Below are 25048 nucleotides of genomic sequence, written 5' to 3'. Positions count from 1 at the left end.
TCGGAGTGACCTCGCCGGGTAAACAACCTAGGGTCCTCTGACATCTAGTTCCTTGCAGGCCTCAAAAAGAGCAACAAAGCTCATCAAGGTAGCTCACCACCAGGGAGCTCGGTATCAAGGTAGCTCACCACCAGGCAGCCCATTAAGGTAGCTCACCACCAGGCAGTTCATCAAGGTAGCTCACCACTAGGCAGCCCATCAAGGTAGCTCACCACCAGGCAACTCATCAAGGTAGCTCACCTCCAAGCAGTTCATCAAGGTAGTTCACTACCAGCCAGTTCGCCACCAGGTAGCTCACCACAGGCAGCTCGGCACCAGGCAGTTCACCACTAGGTAGCTCAGCACCAGGCAGTTCACCACTAGGTAGCTCGCCACTAGGCAATTCGCCGCCAGGGAGCTCCACTACAGCCCCTGATTCACAGGCCACTGGGGAGCAGACGAGTTGACGAGGTACTTAGCCAAAAAAAATTGATACGTGACCAAAAACCATTACATCAATTGGCGTCATCTGTGGGAACACGCTACAAAATTCTAAGTTCTCATCCTACAAAAAGCTAAGTTCTTATCTTACAAAAAGCTAAGTCCTCTTCTCCCAGAAAGCTGTCCACACCGTTTTAGAAACTGAAGCTCTCGCTTCATAGCTCTAAGGTGCCCCCCCCGGTGGCCTGGCGCGGCCTGTGCATGACCTGGCGTGGCTTGCACACGGTCTAGCGGCTTGCGCATGGCCTAGCGGCCTGGAGCGGCCTGCGCACGGCCTGGCGGCCCGGCGCGCGGCCTGGCAGCTTGGCACATGCGCCGACCTGGCGCGACCTGGCATGGGCACCGACATGGCGGCTTGGCCTAGGCGCGAACTGACGAACTAATAAAAGACTTCCTCATCACTTAAGACCCAATCGCCTCTTCGGCATGGGCAACCAAGTCCCAGTCGCCTCCTTGGCATGGGCACTTAAGACCCAGTCGCCTCTTCGGCATGGGCAAAGTTCAGGATTGGACTATGAGTCGCTCCCAAAGCCTAAGGGCCACGATACTGCTCAAGACCAATAACCTCTTCAGCATGGGCACAGTTCAGGAGTGGACCATAAGTCACTCCCAAAGCCTAAGGGCCAATACTGCTTAAGACCCAGTCGCCTCTTCAGCATGGTTAAAGTCTAGGAGTGAACTACAAGTCGCTCCCAGATCCTAAGGGCTACAGTACCGAACTAGCAGAGACCCCAACGCCTCACAGGAAGCTTGGCACCCAGTCAGCTCGACACCTCACAGGCAGCTCCGCACCCGGTCAGCCCGACACCTCACAGGCAGCTCGACACCCGGTCAGCCCAACACCTGGTCAGCCCGACACCTCACAGAGATCTCATCGCATAAAACCTAGTTGCCTCTTCGGCATGGGCAAAATCAAGGAGTGGACTACAAGTCGCTCCCAAAGCCTAAGGGCCACAATACTGCTTAAAGATCCAGTTGCCTCTTTGGCATGGGCAAAGGTCAGGAATGGACTACAAGTCGCTCCCAAAGCCTAAGGGCCACAATACTGCTTAAAGACCCAGTTGCCTCTTCGGCATGGGCAAAGTTCAGGAGTGGACTACAAGTCGCTCCCAAAGCCTAAGGGCCACAATACTGCTTAAAGACCCAGTTGCCTCTTCGGCATGGGCAAAGTTCAGGAGTGGACTACAAGTCGCTCCCAAAGCCTAAGGGCCACAATACTGCTTAAGACCCAATTGCCTCTTCGGAATGGGCAAAGTCCAGGAGTGGACTACAAGTCGCTCGCAGAGCCTAAGGGCTATAGTACCGAACTGGCAGAGACCCCAACGCCGCACAGGCAGCTCAGCACCCGGTCAGCCTGACCCCTCACAGGTAGCTCGGCACCCGGTCAGCCCGACACCTCATAGGCAGCTCGGCACCCGGTTAGCCCGACACCTCACAGGCAGCTCAACACCCGGTCAGCCCGACACCTTACAGGCAACTCGACACCCGGTCAGCCCGATACCTCATAGGCAGCTCGGCACTCGGTTAACCCGACACCTCACAGGCAACTCGGCACCTGGTCAACCCGACACCTCACAGGCAGCTCGGCACCCGGTCAGCCCAACACCTGGTTAGCCCGACACCTCACAAAGATCTCACCGCATAAAACCTAGTTGCCTCTTCGGCATGGGAAAAATCAAGGAGTGGACTGCGAGTCACTCCCAAAGCCTAAGGAATTGAATCAGCGCTTACGAGCTCGTCGACTTACGGGCCAAATGGAGAAATCTACTCCCTTCGCCAAGTTACTTTCAGCTCGGGAGTGGGGGAAAAATGATGAGGGCGGATTTGGCCCTCTAGTGACATTATGACACCTGGCACCTCAGAACAATTAGGGACCACTTTGACAACAACTTGCCTTTGCTAAATTGATGGTGTCCCACTAGGCGTGGCCTAGCACAGGCGCGGCCTGGCACAGGAGCGACCTGGCAGCCTGGCCCTGGCGTGACCTGGCCCTGGCACGAGCTGGTAGCCTGGCCCTAGGGCGACCTGGCCTTGGCACGAGCTGGCAGCCTGACCCTGGCGCAACCTGGCCCTGGCACGAGTTGGCGGCTTGGACCAGGCACCGACCTGGCGGCCTGACACAGGCACCAACCTGACAACCCTGAGGAGCTCACCACCATACCCCGCATTTCATGGGATTGTGACTTGTAACGGCTATATTAGCTCACCCACTCCCCGAGTTAGGCGGAAATGGGCAACCTTACCAGTTGGTGGTTTTATCCCCACCTAACACGAAAGCAGGTCCCATCACAACGGGAATCCAGGAACTGCTCCACCTAACCCACGAGGACTCCAATATATAAAGACCTCACCCCCCAGGGGCGAAAGGAGGATGGGTAACCTCTGCTCTCTAGCTCTCTCTAGCTCTCTCTCATTCTCTAAGGTTATTTTTCAGCTCGTAACCAAGTGTTGACTTAGCCATCGGAGTGACCTCGCCGGGTAAACACCCCCGGATCCTTTGACATCTGGTTCCTTGCAGGCCTCTAAAAGAGCAACAAAGCTCATCAAGGTAGCTCACCACCAGGGAGCTCGACATCAAGGTAGCTCACCACCAGGCAGCCCATCAAGGTAGCTCACCACCAGGCAGTCCATCAAGGTAGCTCACCACCAGGCAGCTCATCAAGGTAGCTCACCACCAAGCAACCCATCAAGGTAGCTCACCACCAGATAGCTCATCAAGGTATCTCACCTCCAAACAGCTCATCAAGGTAGTTCACCACCAGGCATTTCGCCACCAGGTAGCTCACCACAGGCAGCTCGGCACCAGGCAGTTCGCCACTAGGTAGCTCGCCACCAGGCAGTTCGCCACTAGGCAGTTCGCCACTAGATAGCTCACCACCAGGCAGTTCGCCACCAAGGAGCTCCACTTCAGCCCTTGAGTCATAGGCCATTGAGGAGCAGATGAGCTAACAAGGTACTTAGCCAAAAAAAAATTGATACGTGACCAGAAACCGTTACATCAACTACCAACGACACTGAATGGCGTTGGTGCTTGCTTGCTGGCGAGGCGGCAACCGGCGTTGCCACTTGGTGTTGGTGGTTGGCGTGGTCCATGCGACAGTCTGAGAAGAGAACACCGAACAAAGAGACTAGAGAGACTGAGAAGAGAGCACTGAACGAAGATACTAGAGAAACTAAAGTGAGAAGAGAAGGGAGAGATTAGAGAGACTTAGAAGAGACAGAGTGTGAGAGAAGTTGAGAAGAGAAAAGGGCTTACTCTTGAGTGGTTCCGAGTTTCGAAGAGAGTCTGGCAACAGACTGAGATTTTCGAAGAGAGTGAGACTGGTAGTGGCAGTCTGGTAGAGCCGTAAAGTGGCACTCTAGCACTCAGGTAGACTGTCGAAGAGGGACTGAAATTGAAAGCTTCTTAGAGACTCAAACTACTGAACCTTTTTAAAAATAAAAAATATAATATAATATATAATATTATATATATATATATATCGGTTGGTTTGGTAAACCTCTGGTTTTTTTAAATGGTTAACCAAACCCGACCAGTTCGGTTAACCAATTTTTTGATTTGGTTTTGGTCAGTTTTTTCGGTCGGTTCAATTTTTCGGTTTTTTTTGCTCACCCCTATCACCTATAAATACAGAAACGGGTCGGGTTAACCCATATATCCAAAGAACAACTTTTGAGAGAATAAACTCTCTCGAGTCTACCACATGCTATAAACAGGTCAGGTCAACCTGTATACCTAAAAATAACATTTTTGAGAGAATCATCTCTCATAGCCGCCACGTAACAAAAATGAGTTGGCCAACCCGTAAACCCGAAAATATCATTTTTGAGTGAATAATCTCTACAAAGGCTACCACGTGGCAAAAATGGGTCAAGTTGACCTATATACCCGAAAATGCAAAAGTTATGCAGAAAAATACCAAAAACTTTGTAGAAAGTGCAAAAATTTTGCAAAAGAATACTAGAAAATTTGAAGAAAATGCAAAAACGACAGAAAATATTGCAGAAATTTTAGAAAAAATACAGAAAATACCAGAAAATTTGCAAAAATATAGAAAAAATACTAGAAATTGCAAAAATTTTATAGAAAAATCTGAAAAAATGCAGAAAATACCAGAAAATTGTAGAAATGCATGAAAATACTAGAAAAAAAATGCAGAAATTATGTAGAAATGGTGCAAGAAATTTAGAAAAAATATAAAAAATAACAGAAAAACTACAAAAAATGAGAAAATACCAGAAATTTAAAAAAATAGCAGAAAGTGCAAAAAATGAATAACTTTTGCAGAAAATACCAGAAAATGCATGAAAACACCAAAAAATGCATAAATTATGCAGAAAATACCAAAAAATTACAAAAAATGCAGAAAATATTAGAAAATTGTAGAAAATACAGAAAATTGAAAGAGATACAAAAAATACCAGAAGATTGAAAAAATAATGCAGAAAATACTAGAAAATATTGCAGGAAATACAAAAAATACCAGAAAATTGCAGAGAATGTAGGAAATACCAGAAAATTACAAAAAGCAATGCAGAAAATAGAATAAAGTTTCAGAAAAATACCAGAAAATAACATAAAATAGCAAACATTATGCGGAAAAATAAAAAAAAATTCCAGAAAATGCAGAAATATACTAGAAATTTGAAAAATGCAGAAAAAATACCAAAAATGATAAAAAATGCAGATAATAGCAAAAAATTGCAAAACTACAAGAAAAAAGCATAACTTTTATAGAAAAATGTAGAAAATGCATGAAAACACCAAAAAACATTGCAAAAAATGGTAGGAGGAAAACTCAACCTTTACTCAAAAACCTTCAACCTGAACAAAGACTTTCAAATTACTAAAGCCAAGGATTAAAGTATCAATATTGAGTATCGGGTATTATGTCAGATAACACGCATATAGATACACTTTAGAAATGCATGGATATGGATAAAAAATATGGAAGCATATGGATATGTTATGGAAATACATATAAGTTTTATAAATACATTAATAACACTAAATTTAAGATAGAAATAATCACAAAATAGTATATAAATACATAGAATGTGTAAATTTTAATAATATATAAGAAGAAATATATTACAATTAGTATACTGGGATGCTATCATATAATTTTATTTATAATGGATCAATCAAGAGTCCAAGACACTAAATATATGCACCTATTATATTTTTATTATTATATCAATTGTTATTTTATTTTACTATTTTAAATTTTTAAAATAAACAAAAAATTAATTCAAATTAAAATATGAATTAAAAATTTATAAAAATATAATCTTAACTTAGAGTGTATCAATTTTGTTAAAATTTTTATGATACATATCACATATAAATTCATAGTTTTTAATTACTAAAATAATTATTCCATTATTAATATTTTTATTTATATAAATTTTATGAAATAAAAATCATTTTTTGAAATAAATGTTGATTAGTGCAGTTGATAGATTCAATTTAATATTATATTCTTCAATACTTTTGTTTATAATATTTTTATTTTTTGCAAATAATAAATATTTTGCTATTACTTATTAATGTAAATTAAAATATTAGTTAATAATTTATAAAAATATATAAAAATTTTAAGATTTATATCATGTGAGAATTTATATATTTTAAGTATTAAAATAATTATTCTATTTATATAATTTTTTTATATTAAAAATCATCTTTTTATATAAATGTAGTTTTGATAGATTATTATTCTATTAGTTTATAAAATAACAATTTTTAATTTTGTTTAAATTTCATGTGAACACAAAAGCTAATAAAATCATTTGTGTATCACTTTTAATCACAAAATTGCATTTGGCTTGGTGGCTTGAAATGGAAGGCGCATGTTTATGATCTAGGTGGACTTGAGTTCTAGTCTCTTTAAATGTGTTTTTTATTGTGAGGTTTGGTAAAATTGTCGACCCAACCCATTCTGACCCTAATAGGTACCTTGACCCAACCCACCCTAACCCTGTTTCACTGACCGTAATGGGTTGCTTAACCCATATTGACCCACCAATGGAATGGCCGGATATGGGTGGGTTCCAAGTGGGTGGCTTGGGTGGGTGAAATGGTTTGGAGTCAAGATTGCCAACCCTAGCTTCATTTGACTCCCGGAATGTGACAAATTCTGTAAGAAAGAATGCAAGAGAGAAAACTTCAGCAATCATTAGATAGCATAGGGATATGCCAAAGAGGGGAAACCATCCTAAAGAAGTTGGCAAATTAATTTTGAATCACTTTCAATAATGATCGAGGAGAACTGCAAATGAACCAGAAAATTTGAGGAGAAAATAGATCCAAAGGAATGAATCTGGTAAAGATTGATGAAAGTACCCATAGGGTCTCAAATGAGAAAACCAGTACCGGATTTAGATGAACCAACAACCCCATCCATATTTAGTGTAGACAATCCAAGAGGTGGTCTCCACCACTGCTGGCGGGGAGAAGGAGGAGGGTCCTGATAATCAGTAGAATGGTATTCAATGATGAAATGCAAAGAGTGGCATAGTAGGAATTGGCCTGCAGTAAAACATTAGCCGGATGGGCTTTTGATTGAAACAATGTTCATTCCGACACCTCTAAATGCACTACCATAGCACAATAGCAGTATAAATGAAGGGTCTGCTGGTTACATGGTGTAAACAAGATAAGACTCATGACGACTCAGGATAAGTCTCAACAGTCCCAATCATGCTGGACACCTCAAACTCACTGTAACCAACTTTGTTTTGAGTCCTATTCTTATCTCATTACTGTTGTATTCAATTTCATTATAAATACAAGTGATATACGGGCCTCTCAACACACTGTTGAGCCCTTTCTTCAACTCTCTGTTACTTTACTTAAGTTTTGTTTGCTGTTTCATTGTATCAGAGGCAATAATGGCTGCCAATGGTCAAGATAATTCATCCACCCAATCTCTGCTACTACAGTGCCAACCACAGGGACGGGTAACCAGCACAACCTCCTCTGATTTGCCATCTTTTATCACTACTTCCTTTACTGCTATGCCTAATTATTTACCCATTAAACTCACAACCGATAACTATAATATCTGGCAAGCTCAGTTTTTTCCCATATTTAATGCCCATGATCTAATGCGTCTGGTTGATGGCTCCATGACTCGTCACCGTCCAAAATCCCAGATCCCTCAGATTCTACCAAGACAATTGATAATCCTCTTGCAATAACATGGAGGTGTTTTGGTCAACTCATTTTTAGTTGGATTATTTCTTCGCCCCCAGAGAGTGTCATTGCTCAAGTCGTTGGACTTCCCACTGCTGTAGCTGCCTAGAGAGCACTTGCTAGATCTTATGGCTCTCCTTCTCATGCTAGAGTCCTTGAACTCAGGTTGTAGCTTCAGACGATAAAGAAAGGTTCAAGCTCTATTCATGAGTATGTTTAGAAGGCTAAACATCTTGTCGATTGCCTTGCTGCTATCTCTGAACCAGTGATGGATAATGATATGGTCCTCTACATTCTTGTTGGCTTAGGACTTGAATATTTTGAAAAACAAAGCCACTTCACTAAAAAACAACATCAGAGGTCCTAATAAATAGACTTACAGCAAAACTAATCTTAGCTAAAAATAAGCAATTAAACTAGAAAGTGGATGAACATGGTTCACTAACTCAAAATAGTGCCTAACAACTAGGAAGTTACTCACCCACTAAGTCCACTAAGTTTGAAACACTATTCAACATAATGCCTAACAGTTAGGAAGTAAATCACCCACTAAGTCCACTTAGTTTGAAGCACTATCAACACTCCCCCTTACTTCAAAACTTGTTACTCCCATCTGCAGTCTGAAGTACTCATGTTTGGCACGGGGCAGTGACTTGGTAAGAACATCAGCTATTTGCTCATTGGTCCCACAATGCTTCATTGCTATTGTTCCTTCAGCAACTAGATTTTGGATGAAATGATAGCGGATGTCAATGTGCTTTGTTCTGCTGTGGAAAGCTGGATTTTTTGCCATAGCGGTTGTTGCCTTGTTGTCACAAAACACTTGAGTTGCACTTTTTTGAACTTGGCAAAAATCAGCTAACAATCTCCTTAGCCAAACTGCTTGACAAACTGATGCCGTTGCAGTAACATATTCTGCTTCTGATGATGACAAGGCTATGATCTCTTGCCTCTTTGAACTACATGAGATAGCACTCGAACCAAGGGAGAAAATATAGCCAGAAGTGCTTTTTCTATCATCCAAGCAACCTGCCCAGTCACTGTCAATAAAACCCAAAAGTTTGAAATATGATACTTTTGAGTACCAAATTCCAAAATCAACAGTTCCAGCAACATAACGAAGGATCCTCTTTGCTGCCCCAAGGTGATGCATTGTTGGGCTATGCATAAATCTAGAGACAATGCTGACAGGGAATGCTATATCAGGCCTTGTGTGAGACAAGTAGTTCAAACCGCCAACCATACTTCTAAAATATCTCGCACTCACCATTCCAGTGCCATCATTAGCTATGAGTGTCTCATTCACATTCATGGGAGTTGGAGCTGCTTTACAGTTTAACATATTGAACATTTTCAACAAATCATTAGCATATTTTCTTTGGGAAATAAAAATCCCATCTACACTTTGGTTGACCTCTAAACCAAGAAAATAATGTAATAAACCCAAATCTGACATCTTGAATTTTTTCATCATGCAAGACTTAAATTCCTCAACAAGAGACTCACAAGATCTCATATAAATTATGTCATCAACATAAAGACACACCACCAAAAAATCAGAGTTACCTCGCTTCTTTGCATAAAGTGTTGGCTCATTTTTACTTCTTTCAAATCCATTCTCTGAAAGTAGGAGTCGATCTTGCTATACCATGCTTGTGGGGCTTGCTTTAGGCCATATAAAGCCTTCTTTAACCTGTAAACTTTGTCGTCATCGCCACTAACAAAACCTTCAGGTTCAGAAACATACACCTCTTCATCTAGTTCTCCATTCAAAAAGGCGGATTTAACATCAAACGGGTACACAACCCAATTTAATTGTGCAGCCAAGGCTAGAAAGGTTCTCAACGTTTCAAAGCGATAAACCGGAGAAAAGGTTTCTTTGAAATCAACACCTTGAAAGGTTTCTTCGAAGTCAACACCTTGCTGCTGAGAGTACCCTTTCGCCACCAACCGAGCTTTATGTTTCTGTATAGTACCGTCAGCATGATATTTTGTTCTGTACACCCACTTGAGCCCAATAACATTCTTGCCTTCCGGTAGGTTGATCAACTCCCAAGTTTCATTTCTTTCAATAGCCGACATCTCTTCTTTCATTGTGTCCTGTCAAACTTGACTTTTTGCAGCTTCATCATAACAAGTGGGGTCAGAAACATACAAAGCAAAGCTACATGAAGCATAAATATCCCTCAATGATCTAAATTTTCTTGAAGGTGTTTCACTAGAGGAACTTGAAGATGAGGACTGCAAGCTTGTTGGAGTAGATGTGCTACTATTGCTGGGGGGAGATGAGTAAATGGTTGAGCTACTGCTACCAGTATATGGACTAGCTGGTTCTGGAGGTTCTATCACAGGAGTTATACTGGCATCTTCTGTAACTTGTGGTGTTGTAGGTGTTGCATTGTCGTTGTTCCCGGCCCAACTTTCTTCTTCATTGAACTTAACATCCCTGCTAATAATTACTTTGCCACTCACAGGGTTATACAACCTATATGCTTTGGATTGAGGGCTATAGCCAACAAAAATGCATTTTTTTTTATTTTTCATCAAGTTTGTTGCGGGTTGGAGAAGTAACCAAGGCATAGGCTATACAACCAAAAATTTTCAAATGGCTTATCTGTGGCTTCCTGCCCTTCCAAGTTTCATATGGGGTCCGGTTCATGACAACCTTTGTCGGTGAGATATTGAGAAGATAAACTGTTGTTGCCACTGCTTCTGCCCAGAACTGATTTGGAACACCTCTTGCTTTCATCATGCTTCTTGCCATTTCAACCACCGTTCGATTCTTCCACTCAGTCACACCATTTTGCTCCGGTGTATACGGTGTCGTCAACTCCCTGTGAATGCCATTTTCGAAAACATTAAATTCATTAGAGGTAAATTCACCACCCCTATCGAAGTGGAGCGCCTTTTTACAACGTCCACTTTGCTTCTCCGCTAATGCTTTGAATTTCTTGAAAGTTTCAAAAGTTTCTGATTTGAATTTCAAGAAATACACCCAACTCATACGGCTGTAATCATTAGTAAATAACAAAAAAATATTTGCTTCCACCAAATGATTCAATACTCATTGGTCCACACACATCAGCATGTACCAATTCAAGAGAATCAGAAGTCCTCCATGACTTGTCTACAGGAAATGAATTTCTACTTTGTTTCCCATAGACACAACCTTCACAAAAATCAAGATCATCAATTTTTGGCAACCCAACAACCATATTTTTTTGAGCCAACAATTTCAGCCCTTTCACATTTAAATGCCCATAACACAAATGCCACATTTTTGCATCACTAGCTCTAGCAATCAAGGCACAATTTCTTACTTCAGAGACTTCTAACGGAAAGATTTTATTTTGTGCCATAGGAATGCTAACTATTTTGTGCCCTTTTTTCTTATCTTGGACAGAACAACAACCATCATCAAACAAAATAGAGTATCCACCATCCATCAATTGCCCAACACTCAACAAATTATGAGCTAAATTAGGAACATATTGCACATCATGGGGAAGTTTTACATTACCTTGTGAGGTTTTGATGGCAATTGTACCTTTCCCTTCAACTTGCATTTGCTTGTTGTCTCCGAGTTGAACTTCACTTTTTTGTGACTCGTCAAGTTCTTTAAAAAGAGACTTTGTTCCGGACATATGGTTGGAGCATCCACTATCCAGAAACCAAACTCCATTGGAAGCATTATCAATAGGAGAATGAGCCATGAATAGCTTGCTCTCCTCTTCAACTTTCTCTATAAAATTGGCTTGTTTCTGCTCATCTTTCTGCTTGGTCCAACAATCTACTTCTTTGTGACCCAATTTCTTGCAATATCGGCATTGGATGGTGCTTTTGTGTTGGCGTTGATCACCAAATTATCCTCTTCCTCTGCCGCCACCGCGACCTCGACCACCTCTGCTCCGTCCTCGACCTCCAGAATTTTCTGACTTTCCCTTGTAGGAAGACTCCCCTTTAACATGAAAAGCCTTCTCCTCAACCTTTTCATAGGATCTGCTCAGTCTAGCTTCATGGGCTAACAGAGAACTCATTAATTCATCAAAAGTATAAGTAGACAAGTCCTTAGACTCTTCAATTGCAACAATTACATGATCAAATTTTGAGGTTAAGCTCCTCAAAACCTTACAACAATTTCATTACTAACACTTTCACCATATGACTTCATATGATTAACAATCCTAGACACCTTAGATAAAAATACTTGCACAAATTCTTTTTCTTTCATGGCCAATGTTTCAAAATCACGATGAAGAGTCTGTAATTTAACAATAATTACCTTCTTGTCACCCAAGAATTCTTGTTTCAGAATCTCCCATGCTTGAGTGGAGGTGCTAGCTGCTGCAATTCTTGGGAAAATTTCTTCACCAAGGGCCTGTTGAATGAGAAACAGAGCCTTTGCATCCTTCACTAAAAGGCACTTGGGAAAATAATGACCCCTTTAAAGACTGGAATTAGGGGTAGAGCTGATGAATTGGCTCCGTTGCTACCCATGGCGGACCTTTCTCCTCTCTTATTTTTCCCTTTGCCCAAATAATGACCCAACCTGGCTCTGATACCAAAGAAATTGTTGGGAAAAGAACAGAAATTTTATTTTGAAAAACAAAGGCACTTCGAATTCAATTCACTTCACTAAAAAACAACATCAGAGGTCCAAATAAATAGACTCACAACAAAACTAACCTTAGCTAAAAATAAGCAATTAAACTAGAAAGTGGATAAACATGGTTCACTAACTCAAAATAGTGCCTAACAACTAGGAAGTAACTCACCCACTAAGCCCACTAAGTTTGAAATACTATTCAACATAATGCCTAACAATTAGGAAGTAAATCATCCACTAAGTCCACTTAGTTTGAAGCACTATTATAGTGCCTAACATTTAGGAAGTAAATCACCCACTAAGTCCACTTAGTTTGAATCACTATCAACAAATATGAGTAGTTTGTCACCTCTCTCACTACTAGAATGGACATCGACTCTCTCACATTAGAAGGGTCTGCTTTTGAACCATGAGATCTGGCTTCAGCAGCACTCACATTCCTCTGCCTTAGACCCGATCTCTCCAGTTGCCAACATGGCACGGGTAGGCAACATACCTCCTTCTAATCAGTCTCATGGTCATGGAACTAGTACTAGTGGACGTGGATCTCACAACAACAATAGGGGTGGTCGTGGTTGTGGACTAATGGGCTGGTCTGTCAATTGTGTAACCGGCTAGGACACGGTGTTCTTACTTGTCGACGGCGTTTTGATGCCTCCTATCTATCTTGGTGAACAGGCTTCTCCCCCTATGCAAGCATAACATGCCAATACATCATCCTTCTCTACAGGTTTTGATCCAAATTGGTACCCTGATTCGGGTGCCATTAATCACATGACACTGGATCTCAACAACTAGTCGTGACAAGTGGATTCTAGTGGTATAGACCAGGTGTGAGTCGGCAATGGTTCAGGTTTGGCTATTAGTCATATAGGGCGTTCAATTTTTACTCATAATAGTCATTCTTTCCATCTCAAAAATTTTCTTCATGTTCCTTCTCTTTCTCTGTTTTACAGTTCACCAAAGGTAACAATTTATTTTTTGAATTTCATCATTCTCATTTTGTTGTGAAGGAACCTATCAGGGGGAGGGAAGTACTTCGAGGTCCCAATGTTAGTGGTCTCTACTGTCTTCATCAGTAAATGCATCAGCTATGGGTACTCATGGTTTGCCTCCTCAATCTCTCTCAACTGTTCGTGTTAGCTCCTCTCATTGGCATGCTCGTTTGGGCCATCCAACACTTCAAGTAGTACACAAAGTTATTGCTTCCTTAGGTTTTCAGTTTAATAATGATATGTATGGTTCATCAGTTACCTTTTACTTTGTCTTCTTTTTAAGTCTACTCCTCTTGAATTGATAATGTATGATGTATGGGGTCCTTCCCCTTCTCTTTCCAATAATGGGTATCGGTATTACGTTATTTTCATTGATCACTTTACTCGTTTTACATGCTTATACCCTCTTGTTTGCATACAGATTTGATAAGTGTGTGTTTATTGGCTACAGTGCTATGCATAGAGGTTATCGGTTTTATCTCCCTTCTACAGGCTAGGTTATCATCTCACACCATGTGAAATTTGATGAGAATCAGTTCCCATTGCTACTGAATCCTCTGTTGCAAAGTCCACATCCACGCCAAGTGCTGGTACCTATATTTCAGCTCCATTAATTCTTGGGCCTATTTCTTCTTTAGCTCAGCCCATAGACCAGTGTACTACAACTGTTAATGATGTATCTCAGAATCATCCCGTTGACAACCTACCTGCAACTTCAGCTACATGGGCCCCAACTATTAATTCTCAGCCCACTGTACCGACACTATTTCCTGTTCACCATTATGAATGCAGCTCGAGCCATTGAGTCTCAGCTGATCGTACCACCATCCTCTCTCATGAATGCACTTGCTGTACCATCATCTCTTGCATCTAGTTCTGAGGACACACCTCCATGGAAAATTCTTCATTTGGTTGATGTTCTACAATGGGCCCCGGTTGTACATTTAGATCCTCCTTTGCACCTCTCCTGTCACAGGTTACCTGAATTTCTTATTGCTGAAGCCACCAGCCTTGAGCCTACTTCTTTTGTAGTAGCTAAATGCTACCCCTGAGTGGCAACGTGCCATGCAAGATGAATATGCAGCTTTGCTTCGCAATGCCACTTGGTGCTTGGTACCTCCTCCAATATCGTGGGGTGTAAGTGGATAGTTAAACTCAAGAGAAATTCAGATGGCTCTCTGGCCCGTTACAAAGCCCGTTTAGTGGCTAGAGGCTTTACACAACAGTACGGGTTAGATTACACTGATACCTTCAGTCCGATTATCACGCATGTGACCATTCACACTATTTTATGAATTGTAATCTCATATAACTGGCCAATCCATCAATTGGACGTGTAGAATGCTTTTCTTCATGGTGTGTTAACTGAGAATATTTATATCATGCAACCCTCGGGTTTTGAAAACAATACTCAGCCTCATTATGTTTGTAAATTGCACAAGACACTATATGGGCTTAAACAAGCACCCAGAGCCTGGTTTTTCCGCTTATATTCTTACTTGATGAAACTTGGGTTTCAAGGATATACATGTGATCCCTCCTTATTCTTACTTCATGCCTCAAATGGGCTTGTTTTCTTTGTATTGGTTTATGTCGATGACATAATTGTCACCAGGAACCAACCTTCAGCAGTTCACAAGTTCATTACAAATCTCTCTCAGTGCTTTGCCATTAAAGACCTTGGAGACCTTCACTACTTTCTTGGTATTCAAGTTACTAGAACACCAAAAGGTATGTTACTATCCCAAAGGCAATACGTAGTAGGCATGCTTCAGAAAGCTGCTCTTGTAGATTCCAAGCCCATGAATATACCACTTGCAATTCATTGTAAGCTCTCTAAGTCAGATGGCATTCCATTACCTGACCCCTTCACTTCAATATGTTGCTATAACACGTCCAGATGGGGCTTATGCAGTAAACAAAGTCTGTCAATTCCTCTCTACTCTGACAACCATTCACTAGAGTGTCGTTTAACGTATTTTGCGTTATTTAAAGGGAACCCTCTCTCATGAATTATGTTTACAACCCTCTTCTTCATTCTCACTTACTGCTTATACAGATGCAGATTGGGCGGGATGCCCAAATGACAAACGCTCTGCGGGGGGATTTGCTTTGTTCCTTGGGGTCCAATCTCATCTCTTGGAATGGTAAGAAGAAACAAACTATTGCTCGTTTAAGTACAAAGGCAAAGAATAAAGCTCTTGCCATTGCTGCCACTGAAGTTGTTTGGGTGCAGCATCTCTTAAAAGTGCTTCGTCACACTACAAGAAAACCGGTCTAAGCCAGCGGACGGCCTTAAGACCACCGGCTTTGATCTAAGGCGGCGGTCTTTAGTCCGCCCCCTAAACCTCTGCCGACTTAGGTCAAGACCGCCGCCTTAGGTGGCCGGTTCAAATTGCTCTAAAGCAGCGGTCACACTGAGCTGCCGGCTTAGCATTAATCAGGCGGCGGTTTAGACCGCCAGCCTAGATACCGAAAGACCGCCGCCTTAGATTTCTGTCGAACTCCCTCATGTTCTTTCGGACCGCCCACCTTATGTGTTGTGGCTAAACCGGCGGTTTCATGACCACCGGCTTAGATCTTTTTTTTTTAATTTTTATTTATACTAGGTTAATTCTAACATCTTTTGGTCATGTTGATAGCTAAGCCGGCAGACATGACTGTCGGCATATACCTATTTTTTTCAAAAAAAAATGCATATATCCATTTAATTGCAGAATTTTTGTGGTACCTGAATTATTTATTATTATAATATTCAAAGCAAATTGTTTAAATACAATATCCAATTGATGTATAAAAGTACAAATTAAAAAAAAAAATCCAATTTCCAGGATAATGTAACATGTCTTCCAATGAAAATCCATTTAACATGATTGTTGAACATGCAAATCATACCATATAAATTTTTAGAGAATAGATTATGTTTATCAGTAAAAAATTGGTCAATGCTCAAAATACAAGATCAAATAAAATGAAGTGAAAATCTTTAAAAGAATATTGTTTTCTCACTTTGTAAGGGCTGACTTTGGCCAACTTGGATATTTGACACTTGAGCTGCAAAAGAATGTCAATTTAAATTATTTATAAGATCAAAATTAACTGATGACAATTCAAAAAAAAAATTGCAACTAATAAACAATTTTAGAAAATGAATTACATGCATAGAATGGGACATGTTGAATTGAGTGTTAAATCATCCTTGAAATTTTGAGTAGAGCATTCCTACGTCCATTCTCTTCTGTATAAGATGGGGACAGCATCATTTTACTACTATTTGACTTTCTCCCAAACAAACATGATAAAGTCAAACATGAAAGCAAAAATAAATCAAAATTTAAATGGCCTATTTGGGTTATCATGCATTTATTCTAATGCAAATGAAAAATTATCAATGCAACCAGCAAACTGAACCTATAGTATTTTCGGCAGTCAGAGAAATGAGGTGGGCTATTCGGAATTTGGGATGGTTCAAATAGAAGACCATTGTCGTGTTGGCTGCATGTTGTTTTGGACATACTTGTCCAGTCCAAAGTACAAAGTCTAGACTGGCTCATGTCCACGATATGTTGCTGTAACCCCATCAAAATGTAGTTCAGTTCAGTTCAGTTAAGCCCATCAAATTCCCATCCTATTCCTTGTTATTGTATCAGAAACTTCAATCCTTTATCTAAATTTTACGCCAGACACCTTGTCCACCTCCACCCTTGCCAAATCTAGTTAATGTAGCCTCCTTATTTTATCATACGTCATGAACAACTCTTGTCACTAAACAAAACATTCATATTTGAAGTTGTAAACATAGAGATCGTAAACTTTTCACCTCCCATAAAAAGACCCTGAACATTTAGTGATCAGGTCTCTTTTATTTGGACCTCCTCTTCAGGGTGAGGGGAATCTTGATCCAAATTCTACACACTACCTCACTAAGCCCCCTCTTCATGTTCCTCCCTCTAATGGGTCTCATGAAAGGGACAACTCCTATACCTCCTAACCCCCCCCCAAAGCTACTCCAATTCCTAATAATGTAATCAGGTTTGACTTCCCTATTTTCTCCTCTACATTTCTAATTTTCTTCACCACTCCTCTCCTCATGCACCATGCAAATATCTCTTCTCCTGCTGCATACATCTCCAACAATTCAACTAGGCCTCTCAATAACCACATCAACATTGGTGGAGTCTCTTAGCAGATTATGAAGCCTCTTTACATTCTCAATATTCTTGGCATATAACTTCTCAGAAGATCCTTTTTAATAGATTCCCTGTAGGATTCTGTGTGTTCATCATGGACAAGGTATCATGATTTAATAGTTTTAATCAGGAACACTTTTGAATATCCATGTATAAAATCAAACACCAGAAGGTATACAATTAATCCAGAAAGAGAAGACCGTACTTGTAAAGAATAACCTGAAAAGGCTCCAGGAAATTGTTCAGCCATAATCTCCATAGCAGCAAGAAATACAACAACCTAAGAAAAAAACCCACCACAATGGATTTTATTGGAAATAAGAACAACCAAGCTATAAAACATTCCCAATTATATTGATAATAAAAACATTCCTAATTATACTAAAAACAAAAAGATGTAAAAAGGAATATAAAAACCTCTTTTCCCATCTATGGAGAGATTATAGCATAAACATTTGAGTCTTCCAGTCTTGTACAATCTTTCCCTGTCCCCACCTGTAGTTCCCATTACAAAAGGTACACCAACTTTGCAGTACAGCTCTGCATTGCCTGCAATCAAAGAAAAAGAAAAGATCTCAACTCAACTCAGCCTTAATCCCAACTATTTGATCTCAGCAAAATGAATTCTGTCCTACTTCAAAAAGGGGGGAAAAGAAAAGGAAAAAACAGTAAAAATTAAAAATAACATCAAATAGCTTTATTTTTCTCCAAATAGCTAAATTACAGAATATTCAAAAACAGTTTGACCCAAGTAGATTTACTACTACATTTTTCTTTCCCCTTTTTTCCTGATCAATTGGCCATGGCTACCATTCAATAATTTACAAATAGCCTCCTAGCCATTACATTCTCTTGGATAGGCACGTGGCTGATCACATGGTATGGGGTTCCCAACTGCATTAAAACAAATCAGCACTTCTTTCACATCCTTCTTGACCCAAAACTTCCATCATCCTAGCAGCACTAAACTTTCACTCTGCCTAGTAGAGGTGTCACAAAATTCAACTCTGATGGCAGTAGGCGGTAACATGGGAACTCTAGGTCCTTCTGAAATGGAGGAGGGAGTGTAGAGACAAAAATGTAGTAGAGCAATGTTTTCAGGCCCAATAGGCACTGGGAACTCCCTAAGAACTCCCTAAGGATCTGATTAATCTAAAAATTGTTCCATTACTATTACTTATTATCTTCCTAAAGAATAAAAACAAAATGTTAATGGGGCTTGCAAAGCTTGTCTGCTAGCTATTGATCATTGAGATTCTTCTAGGCCCCAATGTATGTTATAATCCCTTAACTTAGAAAATGTTTAAAATCACTTTCCCTTTCCAAATCAGAAAATGCATATGAATAAGGAAAACATTCACAAAGGGAAAAACTTTGGCATCATTTATCTTCATAGCATTTCAAATTAAATATGTTTTAGTATTCTTCTTTGTGGTTCATTCCCTTGGCACCCCCAACCTCTTCTCTGAAGCTTCATGATGTTTTGCTAGAAAGTGGTGTTGTTGCACCCCCCAACCTATTCTCTGAAATTGATACTGAGTAGCTAGATCCCTTGGCAATTGAGGCCAAGAAGAAGAAGGATAACAAAGAAGGAAAGAAAAAGAGAAGGAATGGAACCAGAAATAAGGATCAAACTGATATCAGTCCTGGTCAGGATTTTCCACCTCTGCCTTGTCATGGTATACAATCAAAAGCTAGTCCTGGCGTACATGTGGAACATCCCAAGTGTGTGGAGGGTTTGGGTGTTAGTCATCCATTGGATGTAGGGGTAGGGACTGGACCATCTTATACATCAGAGTCTGAGCTATCTACTGCTTCAGCTAAGGACACTTCCCTATCAAAATTTGTAAAACATGTTCTTGTAGCTACTGCTGCTGCCACAACAGCAGCTGTTGTTGCATCTTCAATGGTAGTTGCTGCAGCCATATCAAACTCAGAAGCAAACCTTGGAGTTACTGTAACAGCAGCAGCCACTGCTACTGCAGCTGTCAACAACTGCAGCCAGTCAACAACTGTTGCTACTACTGCTGCAGCTGTAGTAGCAACAACAGCTGCCTAACTGCAGCTGTCAGGAACTGCAGCTCTCAGAAAGATGGTGTTGCAGATAGAACAGTGAATGAACCACAAGGAATTTGGGTCCTATGTTTTAGTATTCTTCCTTCCCCATTTTTGTCAAGTATTAAACAGAAAACCCACTATCCCCCTAGAATTCAAAAGGGGTTTTGTGAAAAGATGGAAGGTTCTCACTTCCCACTAATGTCGAATGATTGAAAACATTAATTCTTAGAGTTCTTTCGGATTTGTAGATTTAACAATATTTAATGAAGCCAACATAATTTCCTTGTTGATAGTTTAGCAAGAGCTGGAGTCAATTGTCAAGGGCTCATTTGGGAAATGCCTGAGCCAAGGGTTCAAGTGTAGGCAGTTATATTTTTGTACAAATTTCTGTGGTAGCTGTCTTTGTACCTCCCCTGCTATCTCTTTTGGACAACTAGGATTCTTTACATATTAATAAAATTCTGTTATTCATCAAAAATAAATAAAGGAAAGAAAGAAAGAAAAAAAAAGATGATTCATAGACATACTTTAAGCATTCAGTTTTAGTATCTTATCAAAGATGTAAACATGCTTCTTGGGATCACAGAAGTCCAAAATACGGTCCCACTATACTACCCTTAAGAAAACAGATCAAACAAAAATTCTGAAAAATCTGAAACATCACTTAAGTGTTCATTGATCTAACAATGGATATAACATTAAACAAAATTTGAAAAATCCATAGCTTGGCCACTTGAAATGGTCATGTAATGAATGTTGAAACAATAGCCATTAAAAAACCAGATTGAAAAGTTATTCAAAGATACCTGCTCAATAATGGCAAAGTAATGTGAATTAGCCTGCAAAAGAGAACCCACATATTAAACAAGATAAACTTCCTTGAAGAAAATATTTTAGGACACATAATTATTAAACAAGATAAACCACAAAAAAAAGATCATGAAAAGCACATCCTTATTGGAGAGCAAGAGATCAAGAAGTAATGAAATTTTATAAATAACTAGAAAATGAGACTAATATAGAAAATATCAACAACCTAGAGGGTCCCCTTGCTGATGGACTTGATACAAAAAAAAAAAAAAAAAAACTAGAGAAAAGTTCAGGAAGATTGATCTTCTTTCAGACTATGTTTTGGTCTATTCATTCATATGTAACGACATTAGCTATGATCATCTCAAAATTTCTAAACTCTTATACAAGATACTTAAAATGCTTTTTCTTATTGATTTAGGGCTTTTAAAATGAAAATTAGGTGGTTGAACATATATTTTAACCAGATAAGTAGAAAGAATTGATATGAAGAACACTTATCTGGTAAACCCAATACCCTCCCTAATCATATATTAAAATTAAAAAACATTGTAACCTCAAGAACTTCCCTAAGATAACAGCAGTGGCACAAATTATAATAGCTTTTGATGCTTGAGACTTGTTTTCATTCTTGACATTAAATGTCGCTTGATTTGCATTATTAATTTAAAAAGTTTTGAACAAAGGCACAACATTTGGAGCTCAAAAGCCTCAACCAGCTATCTTTTCCGGTTTGATGAAGAAACAATTAATTTCCCACTTGGGATATGAGTTACTATCCAATACGGCATTTGCAATATCAGTAGCCTCAGCACGAGTTGTTCTCAGGTTATCAGTCATACTGTCCACAACTCGGGTAACAACTGCAGGTTTTCCAGCCATGTTGCACTTGTAGATAGCAGATTTTTGAAATAAGTAAACCTGACCAAAATTCAGGAAGGATAAGTATCATATCCAGGTTAGTTCCGATGGTTAGCATAGCAAATCACTAATACCAGATGGTTAACCAACAACCAGTGTTCAATGGGTTGGCAGATTTAGAATGTACCAATAATAGCAGAGTTCTTTATCATGCAAACTACATCTTCCCCCTTCAGTTCAGAAACCTGCAATGAAAGACACAAGTTTACAAATTCAGATTAGTGTCATTTCCATTAGGCAAAATAGTATCTTACTTGAACTTACATACTTTACTGAACTACTTGCTCCTCCACCCAGGCTAATTGCCCCAACAGGTCACACCACCCAAGTTTTTCTGTTTTTCCACTTATTTTTTCTCTCTTCTTTTTAGCTGGGGGTTAGAGACAAAAGATTTTTAAATTGGTATATGGACTAAACTTTCAAATGCTAGGACCCTTCATTTAAGTTCATAATACTTTTTGAAGCAAGCTAGGTCTATATGAGATACATGATTTGTAACTCAGGAATTTCAACAGATCAAAGGACCTTCAAATAACCCAGTCAACCTGATTTTTCTTGTAAAAGAACATTAATTAAATATTAATTAGATATATACAACAAAGCAAAGTCACTATCCTTTTCTATAGGATGGCATAAGGGCCACTTAACCCAAACTTTCTTGGTTATTGGTTTCAGGATAGCCCTTTTTGGGTACTTTCTTGGCTATTGATACTTTATTGTTAATTTGAATGGGTAAGATGCTTTACTGGCCAGGTCATCCAAGAAATGGTAGAACAGGTTAAAGAGTTGGGTTATTGGTACATGACAGATACTCTATGATGGACAAACTAATTAACAATAAAAAAAGAAAAAAAAAAAAAAACTAGTTGCTTCCATTGTCATAAACTATGCTGCTCTCTATTAACTTATTGGGATGATGGCCCTATTTTCTGATGCATTGAAAATCTATTTAGCTGTGATGACAAATTGCTTAAGCCTACACTATGAGTTGATCACTGTGATTCACATTACACGAAACTCAAAAACCATCCACCCAAGGACAAGGAGTGCGTTACTGCATAGGACACCTAAATTCTACTTTCCAGATTTTAAAAGAACCCTGATGGAACCTTCCCACAAGAACAGCTGAGGCTTAGTCCTATGACCATCCCTTTGTTTTATAGCTAAGTAGCCTCTGTATTATGTTCTGTTGCAGTGGAATGTTTCATAATGCCATTATTCAGACTGCCACTCCATCCATTTAGCTTGTTAAGCATTCAAACTTTCATGTTTCCCATCTCACTATTTAAATTTATCAGTAAAGTTATTGTATGATGTCTGTATATTTCTATTATTTTGATTGTGATGTATTTCCTCCACTGACTAGTTGCTGCAGAGTTGTGGAACCATTATCTCTCTACGGTGGGTTTGAGCTGGACCATGCCATCATCAGTAAAGGACTTACTATGGTGCTGGGAGATTAAAGGCTTGTCAAGATTGACTGAAGAGGTTTGGAAGACAGTCCCGGTTGGCTAATGGTTAGTTTCTTTCATGGCCAAGGACAATATGGACTGAAAGGGACAACAATAAGTTGTGAAAGGAACCAGCGGTAGAAGCTATCCCAAATCACTACAACATTTGAGCCCAAAACATATGTGTTCTATGTACCCATTGCTTGGCTAAACTATCTGCCAGCAGAAAGTTGATCACTATGTTTCAGACACCAGAAATGCAGCTGAAATAGGAAGGTATTCTAGATAACCACTTTACAAGCTAAGATAAGGCTGAGCCTTCTCCCAAAGTGGGATAACTATGAAAAAACTAAAGTACTCAGATTAAATACACCTTCATACCTTTTTTGGACGGTGCTAATTTATTAGCACAAGTTAGCTTCATTTAAACTGAGAACTAGATAGAGTGAAATTTCACCATCTTGCATGGGGAGCCACTTAAGATCATGATGGATAGCCAATCCTAGCTATAGAGAAAAAGATCTTGATGTGCTTCACTGTTGAAACAAGTCATATAAGAGCAAGAGATCTTGGCATATAAAATAATTTCTAATTAACTTGTGGAAAATTTTCTGGTTATTTTTGGCAATGCTTATCAGGGTGCCAACTGATGTGGCATATAGAAGAAAATGACTTGATTCTATAAGGATGGCTCTTGTCTTCAAAAGGATTTGCATGCACACTTGTTGCAGCATCAATTACATCAATTTCTATATTATTCTTGTCCACACAGAATTTTATTATGATCACTCATATAAAAATGGTCCATTCCGCCCTCTCTTTTCTTGAGATTTAGTGTTTTAAATATGTGAATCTTGTTCTTCTAAGAAGAGGGATAATGTATGATAGTTACAGATTAATTACAGTCTCTATCTATACTAATATAAATATATGAAGGGAACAAATGCTTGGCTTCTAGAGGAAAAATGACCCAGTACTGTTCTTGACATTTTATTATTAAGCCTGTGATGCCTACTAAAGAATAGAGAGAGAGAGAGGCAGTCTGCACATTTCTAAAATCTCAGATTTGCTAGATTTGCTAGATACCTCCATAGCACATGCCTCTCTCTGGCAATATATATACATTCATATTACAGTGACCTGAGAGTCTCTAGCTTGCTACCACAGTCAAGAATACAAAGGTACTAATGTCCATCAATACAAAGGTACTTAACTTGGAACTCTAACTTAACTTGAAATTGATAATAGTCAATGACTAGATGGTCGGCTTGTTCTTCAGCGGCAAATTATTAAAAGAAGGGTTAGAAGGTTACCTTTTCTTCTCTTGCTCGAACGAACAGAGGTCGGTGCTTGCTTGGATAGCGCCCAGAAATTTCCCCGTTCTCAAGCACAAAGGGGAACCCTAGCTCGAACTAACAGAGGTCGCCTAGAACGTTACCTTCTCTTCTCTTATCTTGCTCGAACGAACAGAGGTCGTCCAGAAAATCGCACAACCCTAGATTTTCTTCCCAACTTTCTTGCTCGTGAAGAATAACTTGTCTGCACTCTCGGAAGAAGTCTGGTCCGTTGCAGCAGGAGACCTTTCACTCTCACTATAACGTAAAACCCTAAATCACCTTCCCGCCTCTTTTCTCCTCCATTTTTGGAACTTCAACTTTACTTCATCGCAAGAATAACTTGTCTTATTCTTCAAAATTTATCTGCTGGAAGAGAACTTCTGTCTTGCTCGTGAAGAATAAGAATAACTTATGTCTTGTAAATTTCTTAGCAAGGTTCTCTATGGACAGACAGAGAACAGAACTTTGTTTTTGTTCGAACAGGAAGAGGAGTTCGTGCGCGGGAGAAAGAAATTTTTTCCTCCATAAGTTTCTTCACGCCGGTCCATTATAAGATTAAGCCGGTTTAATTCCAGTTCACGAAAAATCCGCCGAATGTACATTAAAACCGCCGCGCCAGTTTTTAAAACGAATGTAGGCGGCGGTCTATGAAAAATCGCCGATAGATATACCTATAGCGACGGTCGAAAGACCGCCGACTCAAAACGCCGGCTTTGATCGTTTTTCTTGTAATGCATCTTCCACCTAGGCCTGCACCTATTGTTCTTTGTGATAATGTTGGTGCAGATATATTTAAAAAGAGTTTACCTCATTCCAGATTCAGTACTCTTCGTGACAAGCTGCACTTGTGTACCACACTTCAGCTTGAGGGGGCATGTAAACAAGATAAGACTCACGATGATTTAGGATAAGGCTCAACAATCCCAATCATGCCAGACACCACAAACTCAATGTAACTGACTCTGTTTTGAGTCCTATTCTTATCTCATTACTGTTATATTC

General features: G+C 39.7%; 1 long non-coding RNA gene across 11 annotated transcripts; it reads right to left on the bottom strand.

The window, feature by feature from the left end:
* Positions 1-16103: 16103 nt before the first annotated feature.
* Positions 16104-25048, bottom strand: LOC104594317 (uncharacterized). Of its 11 annotated transcripts, none has more exons than XR_016080821.1 (8): positions 24023-25042; positions 21386-21443; positions 21180-21258; positions 20334-20366; positions 17887-18018; positions 17675-17749; positions 16437-16517; positions 16104-16333 (listed from the first exon to the last, which is right to left on the bottom strand). It is a non-coding gene; the product is annotated as an uncharacterized LOC104594317 (long non-coding RNA). The 11 variants fall into 11 exon arrangements; XR_016080827.1 differs by having other exon boundaries at positions 17689-17749; XR_016080829.1 differs by having other exon boundaries at positions 20334-21258; positions 24023-25044.

Source organism: Nelumbo nucifera, chromosome 1 (genome assembly GCF_055504915.1).
Source record: "Nelumbo nucifera cultivar China Antique chromosome 1, China Antique-T2T, whole genome shotgun sequence".
NCBI classification, from domain to species: domain Eukaryota; kingdom Viridiplantae; phylum Streptophyta; class Magnoliopsida; order Proteales; family Nelumbonaceae; genus Nelumbo; species Nelumbo nucifera.
This window is presented reverse-complemented; position numbering and strand designations above follow the sequence as displayed.